We start from the raw sequence: 12,304 nt of genomic DNA, 5'->3' as shown, positions 1-12,304 counted from the left end.
AAATTCTCATTCCTTTGGTACCGCGTCCCCTACTATATGCATATGTATCTCAATAGTATGTTTTGGCATCATTATAAAGTGAGAGAAGTACACAAAAATTAGGTTAAGCATAAATTAGTTAATTCATGGCAACAGGGGCAACACTAACATGAACAACAACTTTGCCAAAAAAAAAAAAAGAATAACAAATGTAACACAAAAAGTAAGGATTCATACATTAGTATGATAAGTATCATTATAGTACGTAAATTGAATGTTCTTAGGTAAAAGTCCATAGGAATTATGAATGATCAATAGGTGAAGGACCAGGAAGAAAAGTTTGAAGGAGTAGGGTCAAATTGTTGTTGAGACGCTTTATCTCTACATTTGACCTAAGGATCTCATCAGTTAAGATTGACACCCTTTTCTTGAGCTAAACATTCTCAGTTTTAAAAATTTCATTGTCACATGGACTTTCTTTAGATAGATGCTTAATTGTATCTTGAAGCTTGCTAATTTTTTTCATCCTTAGCAGCTAATTTCCCTTTAGTTCCTCTATGTCTCCCTTTGATAAATTATACCTGGCTTGATACAATTAGTATTGACCAATTTATTCATACCAAGCATTTGAAGTACAATCCCTTTGGTTCCATTCTTACGGACAATGCCAAACTGGTCAAATACCTTATTCAACCAATATCCAAAAGCCATCCCATGCTTTCTTTTCTATCCAAGAACCACTTTATCAATATGGTCGATCATCAATGTAGGTAAATTAATGAATTAAAAATATACTCGTGCTTTCCATTGTATACATATCAGTGAATGAGGCAATGTTTTTGTTTTGTGACCAAGGCAAATTTACCTTGTTCACAAAGTCAAAAACCAATTGAAACTCACTCTTGAATGATTTATTTTTCACTATAGCCACTATTTTTACATTGACCTTGGATGCATTTTCTAAGAATTATATTGAAGGTAGCTTCTTGGAGATAGTTCTCACCCCATATATAGGAACTTCCAAAATTCTTCCCTATATTTCCTCATTCAACTATATATTTTCCCCCTGGACCTGTGAAGTAAGATTTATCCCATTTTCTGAGAATTCAAAAGTGAAGTAGAATTCTCTAACCAACTCATCAAAAACAGTAGGAAAAGGACCTTGCATAAGATGTATCAACCTTTGATGTTTAACTATCTCAACAAGTTCAAACCTAAATGATTGTGACTACCGAAGATGTGCAATGGAAAAACCTTTGCTTCAAAGGGATGTTGATAGAATTGTAGGACCTTAATTTAGTTCCAATAATGGTTAAATTTTATCTATTTTTCCCTATTGTATTTTTGAAATTTCTTTAGGCCTTTCAAATTAGTTTCAAGTGATAATAAGAGTTGCTTTATGTAATGACCTTCTAGGTCATTTTCATATTTTTATGTATTTTCCCTATTTTGAAACATAACGTATCTTTCATAGAGTTCTTATAGTTAGCAGGCGTGGGTGGCTTAGATCCAATGGACTTTTGTTTGATTTTAAGACAGATTTCCTATTTCAGAGCTTTTAAAGTTGAGATGTTTGACTATATACAACATTATTAGTAAATAGTCCCAGATGAGAATTCCATCAGTTTTTGTTTGCTTTTAAAAATGGATTTTGGAAAAGGGGACCTTTGGTTTGGGCCCCTAATGCCTTTGAAGTCATTTTCGAAACTTAGGTAGAATATTTTTTGGTAAATTTGGAGAAGGGTTGACTTCTTTCAATAATTCATCAAAAACAACCTTCCTTGGTAAGGTCGTTTTTTCATTAAGTCGGAAATTTCTTTTCTAGATGGATAGACTATTTTAGTTTTGTTACTGGGATCTAAAACAAGTCCCTAGTGTTGTTCAGGATATGTACTGTTTGGCTTAAGATGTTGGCGTAACTGTTACTAGTGCAGCCACTTACGTGGAGCTTGGTCCACTTTTGCGGAGTCACACTTATGGAAGATGGCCTCACTAGTGATGGTTGATGTCATAGGTTGGAAATCGCATTTGTATATGGGATTCCCTCCACTTTAGCTGTGGCTTTAGTGGCTTCCAATTTAGTAGAAAATTTATCCTTAAAACAGTGTCGCTTTTTCCCCTAATCATCAACTAAAGAGGTGATCAAAATATCAATATATGAATTTTTATTCTCCAGCACTTCATTCATTATTAAATGTGGTGTATGCTTGGTTGTTGAGATATTTGAGGCCATTGTTGGATGACTGTACACCTGGTAAGTCTCACTTCCTCACCATAATATTCAATTATGTTCTCTAATCTAATTCTCAACTATGGATAGTGAATTCACTGCTTAATTCTTGGCTTTTTCTTCAAATTAAAGTACGGTTTCGGCACCTGTTGATGTTTGAGCTCAACACAATCTTCATATAACTTTTGTGCAAGGTTTTATTACCCTTGGAGAAGGGCAATTAAGTTAGTAAGTTTTAATTTCATTGTCGGGTCCTGAGGGTTGCATTTCGACTTGATTTTTTGGCCAGAATTTCATAGAACCAATATGGGTTTTGTTTTTCTTGACTTAATAAGCAGAGTGTATATTTGATAGAATGGCAATGTTTGAACACAAATTAGAAGTCTCCTTCTTTAGACTTACCTGGTTTAGGTAGTATATTTTATTTATTGCTTGTTGTGTAGGAAAATATTCAACATTGTGGGTGTGCTTGGTATGAAGGTAAATGGTTTTCATAAAAAATATTTTCCTAGAAAGTGATTTCATGGAAAATAAGTTGGTTTCTACTTATTTTCTTATGTTTGGTTAGTGCGTTGAAAATATTTTCTAGTGTTTGATTGATGAATCAAGAAATATTTTTCAGAAATACATTTTATTATTTAGCTAAAGAATAAAAATTACTGTTTAGAAAAATGATTTTTCACTTCAAAAAATATTTTTTAAGACGTGTTTGATATGGAGGAAAAAACATTTTGTAAGAAAATGTGTTGTTTCTTATATTCTTGTGTTCATTACGAAAGTAGAAAAATATTTTCTAAAAGTATTTGTATAGCTTTAACAAAAACAATGAGAACGAAGAGAGTAAGAAGGGAGGATAAGGAAAAAGTTTTTAATTTTTTTAAAAATAATTTTAAATTAATATTTTTAGGAGGGACACTGGTATTTGGGGGGGGGGGGGGAATGAAAAAAATTTATGAATTATTTTTGAAAAATAAATTAAAAAAATATTTTTTTAGGGGGTAGTAGGGGTTGGGGTTGGGTTGGGAAATGAGGTTGAGGTAAGAAAAAAAATGATTTTTTAAGAAAATAATTTTTTTAAAAAGTAATTTTTTATGAGGGAAGGGTGGTGGGGCTGGTAGGGTGGGGGGTCGGCTAGGGGGTGGTACGAAAGAAGTTTGAATTTTTTAAAAAATAAAAAGGGGTTGGTAGGGGTTCGGGTTGGAGTAGGGAATGGGGTAAGAAAAATTTATAATATTTTTCTAAAAAAAATAATTTCTTTTGGATGCAGATGGTTGGGTGTAATACCCCGACAATCCTAATCAATATTAGAACTATGCTTCAAGCTCATGAGAAATAAATTATAGTGTTTCAGTAGTTTTACGAGAGAAAGTTTGATGTATATTAAGGCCTCAAGTAACTTCTAGCAATTAGACGAATCAAAATATCACTTACCGATTGAATTCTTGAGAAGGATGTTGCTATAGTCAACTTCAAATGATCATATCTTTCGTTTTACTAAGAATTTTGAGCTCATAACCCCCCAACAGATAGATAATTGAATTATCTTTTCAACAATACAAATTTCACCTTAATTTGATACCCGTGTGAGATGTTATGAAACTTTTAGTAGAAAGCAGTAGCTCACTGCGATCATATAGCGTCACAGTGATCCCCAAAATCACAGTCGTCCCATTCCAGTAGCTCACCGTGATTGGCCAGTATTGTGCAAGGAATCACAGTGGAGCAGGTATCTCATCGCATTGAAGTTTAAATTTGCAATCATACATTTCCAGTGATATAACGCGATAGCGCCGCGTTGTGGAGGTATGCAAAACTGGGATTGTCCATTTCCAATGACGCAACACGATAGTGTCGCATCACAGAGGAGGGTAAAATCAGGATTATCTTGTTACCATGACGTAAGGCGATAGAGCTGCGTCATGCCATGGTACAAAATTGAGATTCCAGTTCTAGTTTCGAGTTTTTAATTTCCAAGGGCATTTAAGTCCTTTCCTTTCATCCCATTTATTCCAAACACAGGATTTAAGTCCCAAAACACCACTTTTGATTCATCAACCCAAGTATGTTAAATGTTCTTCCATGAGACCTTTTCACCCATGGAGTTCAAGAACCGAATTTCACGTTTAAAGTTATGATTTTTACATGTTCCCATGAATTTTACTTGTAAATTCCATGAATCTTAAGTTTATATCATGTTTCCGTGAAATTTTTGGTGATATTAAACCTTGCATGTTTGATTGGTGTTGTTTGTTAAATTTAAATCCTAATTGGTGATCTTGAAAGTGAAATCATGCTATTACTACTAATTTTAAACTATTTCCATGCTTTGCCTAAACTATGAACTACAAGTGTTTGATGAAATTCCTACAAGAATGATTTTTGAACAAATGCTTACATATTATGTTCTTAAAGTTTTTGTAAAATCTTGTTATATTGTTATCGATTCCTGGGGCTTGAATACCCAAAATTTAGCTGCTTACCTAGTTTTACATATTTATAGAATGGTTACAAAATAGTTACAAGCCGTATCTCTTTGGTCAGCATTTTTAAATAGTTAAGCATAGTCAGTCCAATATTCCAGGTCTTTCAGTTGGGAGTAAAATCTAGCACCGAGCGAATGTAGGGATGACAACTTCCCGGTTAGTTAGGAAGAGTTGTTAGTTGCAGTTTTTGCATTCTAGAACTACGTAGCCAACATAGGATAGGAGGAGTCACCCGTCAATTTAGGCTTGATTCCTTCCAGTTGTCATCTATCAATTTAGGCTTGACATCCTGATTGTCTAGTAGCTTAGTGGATGCACGCAACTATGTCTTGGTACCCGTGGCATGGTACTAACGCCCTTTAAATTGGGGTTACAGGTTGGACATCGATAATACATTGAGGCATGTCGGTTATAGTTAGCTCCCACAGTCTCAGTTCAATATTCATAATAGAGTACATTTTAAGATTTTCTTTATCATAGCATATAGTTATCAGTTATTCAGTATCAGTATCTCAGCACTTCAGATCACAAATTATTTTAGTATCATGTTTTATGCTTGGTCATTCATCCTCAAATTTTATAGTTTTCATGTATACTATTGTACCAGTCATCTAATGCTATTTATTCAATCATGCATTATTCATGTTCATGAGCCTATGCATATGAGCCTATGCATATGAGCCTAACCTCATTTGGCATACCAATACATTCAAAGTACTAATCACATACTTTTTTCTTATGCTATGATATTTCATATCATAGGTTCGAACACTCAGGTTCTCGACCGTACCTAGATATCCCAGCTCACCAGTAGCAGGAGCACTAATGCGTCCTCATATTCCGAGGACCTATTATTCTTATTTCAGTTACTCATTTTTTTTAGTCAGTCGGAGTTAGTTGGGGGCTTGTCCCTTTACCTCATCAATTATTTAATTATAGGCTTTCGAACACTTTTAGACAACAGTTCAGTTTTTAATTGCTATGGTAAGAATTTATGTTTTATTCTTCAGATAGTTCATTCTTGATTTATCATTTCATAAATCTTTGATGAGTTTAAAACCTTATCACAATTTATAGTAAATTTTGCACATATACTTTGTTATATTATTCACTATTCACATGAGGTACTAGCATGGGTTAGCTTGCGATCTTTCGGGGCTGTAAGCACTATGTGAAGCCTTGGGTGACTCCTGGGGTGTTACAAAACTTGGTATCAGAGCCTAAGATTTTAAAGCGTCCTAGTGAGTCTGAAAGCCGTATCAAGTGGAGTTTTGTGCATAGGTCTCTAGCATGCGAAACTTATGGGAAAGAGGCTATAAAATGTTTTACGAAAATTTTCCCTTCTTTCAGTGATCATATCATGCCAATAATCATGAACTCAAGTTGAAATCTCTATCTAAATCAACTTTTCCCTTTATTTACAGAATATGCCTCCCAGAAAGACTAATGGAAGAAGAACCAGAAACCAGCCAGCGCCTCCGTCCATTAAAGAAGATTCCCTAAAGGCGCATGTTTCTTATACAGAGTTCAGAGCTGCATTCACCACTCTTGCTCACTCTATAATAGCACAAAATATGTAGCCAACTACTTTTCAGGCCAACCCAGTGGCCAATACTGTCGGAGCTAGAATTTAGGACTTCAATTGAATGAATCCTTCTTTTTTGGAGGGATGTAAATAGTATAAGAATCCATGGGAATTCCTAGACATAGTACAGAAGGTAACAGTCATAATGGGTGTGAATTCTTATGAAAATGCTGATTTAGTTGCAGGATGTAGCTCATACTTAGTTTAAGCAGTGGCAAGAAAATAGAGGTGCCGGTGTAGGGCCTATAGAATGGGAGGAGTTTGCTACAGCCTTCTTCGATAGATTTTTCCTATTGGTGCTGAGGGAGGCTAAGGTATTTAAGTTTATTAATCTGAAATAGGGAAGCATGAGTGTGAAAGAGTATTCCATTAAGTTTACTCAGCTGGCCGGGTATGATCCCCATATAGTAACTGATAATAGGTCTAGGATAAGCAAGTTTGTGTTTGGGGTATCTGATAATGTGGTCAAGGAGTGCAGAACCACAACGTTGATCAAAGAGATGGACCTGTCTAGGTTGATGGTCCATGCGCAGTAGATTAAGGAGGAGAAGACTAAAGAGAGATAGAGGGAGAAAAACAGGGCTTAGATAGGAAGTTTCAATTTTGCTCAGCCAAGGTCAGAGGATAGTAACTGTCCCCAATTCCTTCAGAAACCATCAGCTCCAGCTCCATCTTCAGCTAGCGCTCCTGTGCCAAAGTTCAGAAATGACAATCGGGATAGGGCACCAAGCTCTAAGTCCCAAGGCCATGTAAAAAGTGGTCGCACGAATCCTCTTTGTCAAAAAGTGGTAAGAACAATTAGAATAGTGTAGGGCTGGCAGTGATGTGTGTTTTAGGTGTGGTTAGCTAGGACATAGGATTTGGGAGTGTCAAGTAGTTTTTCAAAAGGAAAGAAATGTGTGCCAACTGGGCAAATCTCATCTGTCATCATTTCCAGTCATTCACCTGACTCAGCAGGGCACTACTTCCAGTGCTACTAGCGGTCAGTGTCAAAACAGGATCTATGCACTTAGTCCCTACAAGAACAGGAAAGTTCTCCTGATATGGTTAATGTACGTTGAAAGTCTTTCTTTTACATGTTTATTCTTTGCTTGACCCTGGAGCTTCTCTTTCTTTTGTAGCCCCTTATTTAGCGGTCAACTTTATAGTCTGCCCCAAAACCTTAACAAAGCCTTTCTAAATATCTACTACAGTGGGTAAGTATATTGTATCTCGATTGGTATATAGGAACTACCCAGTTACCGTGTCTCAGAAAGTCATATCAATAGATCTTAAGAACAAGACATGATGGATTTTGAAGTCATTCTTAACATGGATTGACTCTATTCATTATATGCTTTAGTTGATTGTAGAAAAACAATTATCTACTTCTATTTCCCAAATGAACTAGTCCTTGAGTGGAGGGGTAGTATCACAATTCGTAAGGGTCAACTTATTTCATACCTTATAGCGAGAAAAATAGTATCCAACAAATGTATCTATCATCTTGTGCAAGTCAAATACTCTAGTTCCAAGACTCCCAATCTTGAGTTAGTTCCAGTAGCAAGGCAAATTCCAGATGTGTTCCCTGAAGATCTTCTCGGAGTTCCTCCCAAAAAAGATATTGACTTCGAAATAAAACTTCTTTTGGATACTCAGCCTATTTCTATTCCTCCATACAAAATGGCTTTAGCTGAACTCAAAAAGTTGAAAGACCTCCTAGATAAGGTCTTCATCAGGCCAATCATTTGCCCATGGGGCACACCTATCCTATTCGTGTGTAAGAAAGACAGTTCCCTCAGGATGTGCATTGACTACCATCAGTTGAACAAAGTCACAAAGCATTGTATAATGTATTTCTAGACTAAGGAAATACAATGTCGAGAAATCTCTAAAATCACCCTTTATAAACCAATATTAGCCCAACTAGACCAAGAACTAAATAACAACAGAAAATAATATCAAACTCAATAATTATATAAAGTTCAAGGCTACTAGTGGGAGATAAAACAGAGAAAATAGAAAACTCACCTCAAACTTATCAATAATGAAGTGAGCTATAGAGACAAGAATAAATACCCACTTCCTAGGATAGATGAGTTGTTCGACCAACTTCAGGGTGATAGTTACTTTTCCAAGACAAACCTCAAATCCGGCTATCTTCATTTTTGAGTAAAATAATGTGACATTTCAAAAATAGCTTTTCGAACCCAGTATGGTCACGTAGAGTTTCTAGTCATGTCCTTTGGTCTCACAAATACCCCAGCAACCTTTATGGAATTGATGAACCGAGTGTTCAAGCAGTACTTGGACATGTTTATCATAGTTTTCATTGATGACATTCTTGTCAACTATTGTAACAAGAAATGATCATGTAGACTAACTCAAAATAGTATTATAGACTCTTAGAGCCCATCAGTTGTTTGCCAAATTCAGTAAGTGCTAATTTCGGCTAAGATCAATAGCTTTTCGTAGCAATATTGTTTAGATTTATGGTATTAGAGTTGATTCTAAAAAGACTAAAACAGTGAGAAATTAGCCCAGACCCATTTCTCCATCAAATATTAGGAGTTTCTTGGGTTTGGCTGGCCATTACCAATGGTTTGTTGATGGTTTTTCATCTATTGCATCCCCCATGTTCAGATTGACTTAAAAGAATGTCAAGTTTCAGTTGTCAGATTCCTGTGAGAAGACTTTTTAAGAGTTGAAGACTTGACTCCCCTCTACCCTAATTTTGACATTTCTTGATGGTTTAAATGGGTTTGTTGTTTACTGGATGCCTTAAGAGTTGGTTTGGGTTGTGTGTTGATGCAACGAGGTAAGGTCATAGCCTATGCTTCTAGACTTATTAAGCCTCACCAAAGAAATTATCCTACCCATATCTTGAGTTAGTATTTGTTGTGTTTGCCTTTAAAATTTGGAGGCATAATTTGTAGTATGTATTTTCGCAGAAAGATTTGAACTTGCACTAGAGAAGGGATTGGAGCTCTTGAAATATTATGACATGAGTGTTCTGTATCATCCAGGCAAGGCCAATGTAGTAGCAAATGCCCTCAGTAGACTTTCTATGGGTAGTGTTGCTCACGTTAAGAATGGTAAGAAGGAGTTAGTTCGGGAAGTTCATCAATTGGCTAGATTAGGCTTTCATTTTGTTAACTCAGTTGAGGGAAATGTATGGGTACAGAATAGTTTTGAATCCTATTTGGTTGCTGAAGTGAAAGAGAAGTAGGATAGGGATCACATTCTAGTTAAGTTAGAGGAGTCAGTTAGAGATTGTAAAGTAGAGATTTTCTCCCAAGGGGAGATAGTGTGTTGTGTTACCAGGGTAGACTGTGTGTACCATGTGTAGATGATTTGAAATAGAAATTTTTGCAGAAACGCATGGTGTGTGTTACTCTATTCATCTAGGGGCCACTAAGATATACCATGATTTACGGGATGAAGATGGACATCACAGAGTTTGTAGGTAAGTGCTCTACTTGTCAACAGGTTAAGATAGAATATCAAAAGCCTAGTGGGTTTATGCAAGAGTTCAATATTCCCACTACAAAGTGGGAGGAAGTGAACATGAATATTTTGATGGGTTTGCCTCATACTCATCATCAGAATGATTCGATCTGGTTCATTATATACAGAAAGACCAAAGCAGCCTATTTTTTACCAGTCCATACTTATTATTTAGCCAAGGACTATAGCAAGATCTGTATTAGAGATTTGGTTATGTTGCACGGTGTTCCACTATCTATTATCTCAGATAGAGGTACTCAGTTTACCTCTCATTTTTTAAAAGCATTCCAGAAGGGTTTTGGTACCCAAGTTCACCTCAGTACAACCTTTCACCCTAAGATAGATGGCCATGTAGAGAGGACCATTTAGACCCTTAAGGATATGTTGAGAGCATGTGTTGTTTACTTTAAGGGAAGTTGGGATGACCACTTTCCATTGATGGAATTCGTGTATAATAATAACTATCATTCTAGTATCTAGATGTCCCTATTTGAGGCTCTTTATGGGAGGAGATGTAGGTCTCCAATTGGTTGGTTTGAGACAGGTGAGACCATTTTTATAGGGCCTGATTTAGTGTTTAATGCTTTAGAGAAAGTTCAGCTAATCAGGGAGAGGCTTAAGGCAGCCAAAAACAAATAGAAACCTATACGGTCGTGAGGAGGAAAGATCTCAAATTTGAGATTAAGGATTTTTTATACATAAAAAACTTTCCCATAAAGGGGGTAAACAGGTTCGGTAAGAAGGGGAAGCTCAGTCCCTAATATGTTGGCCTTTAAAGAATCTTGAGACGATTTGGGAAGGTAGCTTATGAGCTTGAGTTGACTACAGATATGGCCTCATTGCAACCATTATTTCATATTTTCTTGTTGAGAAGTGTATTAGTGACCCAACTATAGTTGTTCCCTTTGAAAATATAGATGTTCGGAACAACCTTTCTTACGATGAAATTCCAGTCGAGATCCTTGATTACCAGATTCATAGACTAAGGACCCAATAAGTTTCTTTGGTCAAAGTTCTTTGGTGGAACCAATCCGCTGAGGGAGTCACTTGGGAAGAAAAAGCAAATATGCAAATCAAGTACCCTCATCTTTTCTCCGAAAAACTAAGACTCAACTTAAGGTAATAATTTTCCCATAGAATGTTTCTTTTCCTTACTTAGTTCTAGCTGCATTTTATTCTTATATCATTCATTCATTCACAAAATGAGTTCAGTCATGTCATGTTTTAGACTCATCCATGCAATAACATTTTCAACACGTACATTCAGCAAGTAACCTTAATTCCTCAGTGTTCTCAGCTTAACTAACCTCATTCGAGGCTGAATGTTCCCAAGGGAGAGATATTGTAATACCTCGAGAATCCAAATCAATATTACAACTATTCTTCAAGCTCATGAGAAATAAACTATAGTGTTTTGGTAGTTTTATGAGAGAGAGTTTGAAGTATATTAAGGCCTCAAGTAACTCCTAGCTATTAGATGAATTAAAATATCCCTTACTGATAGAGTTCTTGAGAATAATATTGCTATAGTCAAATTTAAATGAGCATATCTTTTGTTTTACTAAAATTTATTGAGCTTATGACCCATCAATGGATAGAAAATTGAATTGTCTTTCAAACTACACTAATTTCGCTTTAATCTGGTACCCGGGTGAGAAGTTATGGCAATTTTAGTAGAAAGCAGTAGCTCACCGTGATTATGTCGCATCGCAGGGATCCCTAAAATCACACTCGTCCCTTTACAGTAGCTCAGCGTAATTGGCAAGTGCCGCTATGATGTCCCAAGTTTGTACCCCGAACGCTACATGGTGCTTTTAACCCCGAAGGACCACAAGCTAACCCATAACTGATATTTTGTATGAGCACTAAATAATAACACTAAAAGTAATGCAAAAATAGGTTGAATTGCCATAAGGTTCAAAATCTAAATAATGATAAAGAATATCAATGGTAATAATAATCTGCAAAACTAAATATTGTCTGATAGTCTAGTCTAAAAAGCCTCTAACTGAACTGTCTGAATGTGGAATTGATGGGACAAGCCCCCAAGTAAATATGAGAACTAAAATACTAAAGGTACTGAAAATACTGAAATAAATGCATATCCTCGATACATGATGACTCACTACTGAATCATACACTGCTAGAATATACTGGTATGCTAGATAAGGTAAGGATAAATGCAAGGGTTCATATGCATGACCAATAACTGACTGAATGGTATAGAGTACTGAATATGAGAGTACATGGATAACCAAAACTGCTGCAAATACTGAGTATGCCATACTATGCATATACATGTATACTATAACTCAAATTTGACTGAAGTTGAGTTCTGAGTTTTGATAACTATGTAACTGATATCTGAGATTACTAATAATTGAGTTACAAAAATTGATTAACTATATCTAACAGTCCTGATACTGTAGAACTGAACTGATTTTATACTGAGATTGAAACTAATACTATGGGAGATAGTCATTTAACCGACATACTCCAAATAAGATAACTGGGGTTCAACCTTTAACCCTAGTTGGATGG

The sequence above is a fragment of the Capsicum annuum genome, chromosome 4 (genome assembly GCF_002878395.1).
Source record: "Capsicum annuum cultivar UCD-10X-F1 chromosome 4, UCD10Xv1.1, whole genome shotgun sequence".
NCBI lineage: Eukaryota > Viridiplantae > Streptophyta > Magnoliopsida > Solanales > Solanaceae > Capsicum > Capsicum annuum.
The sequence above is the reverse complement of the archived record's forward strand: the minus strand, read 5'-3'. Positions refer to the sequence as shown.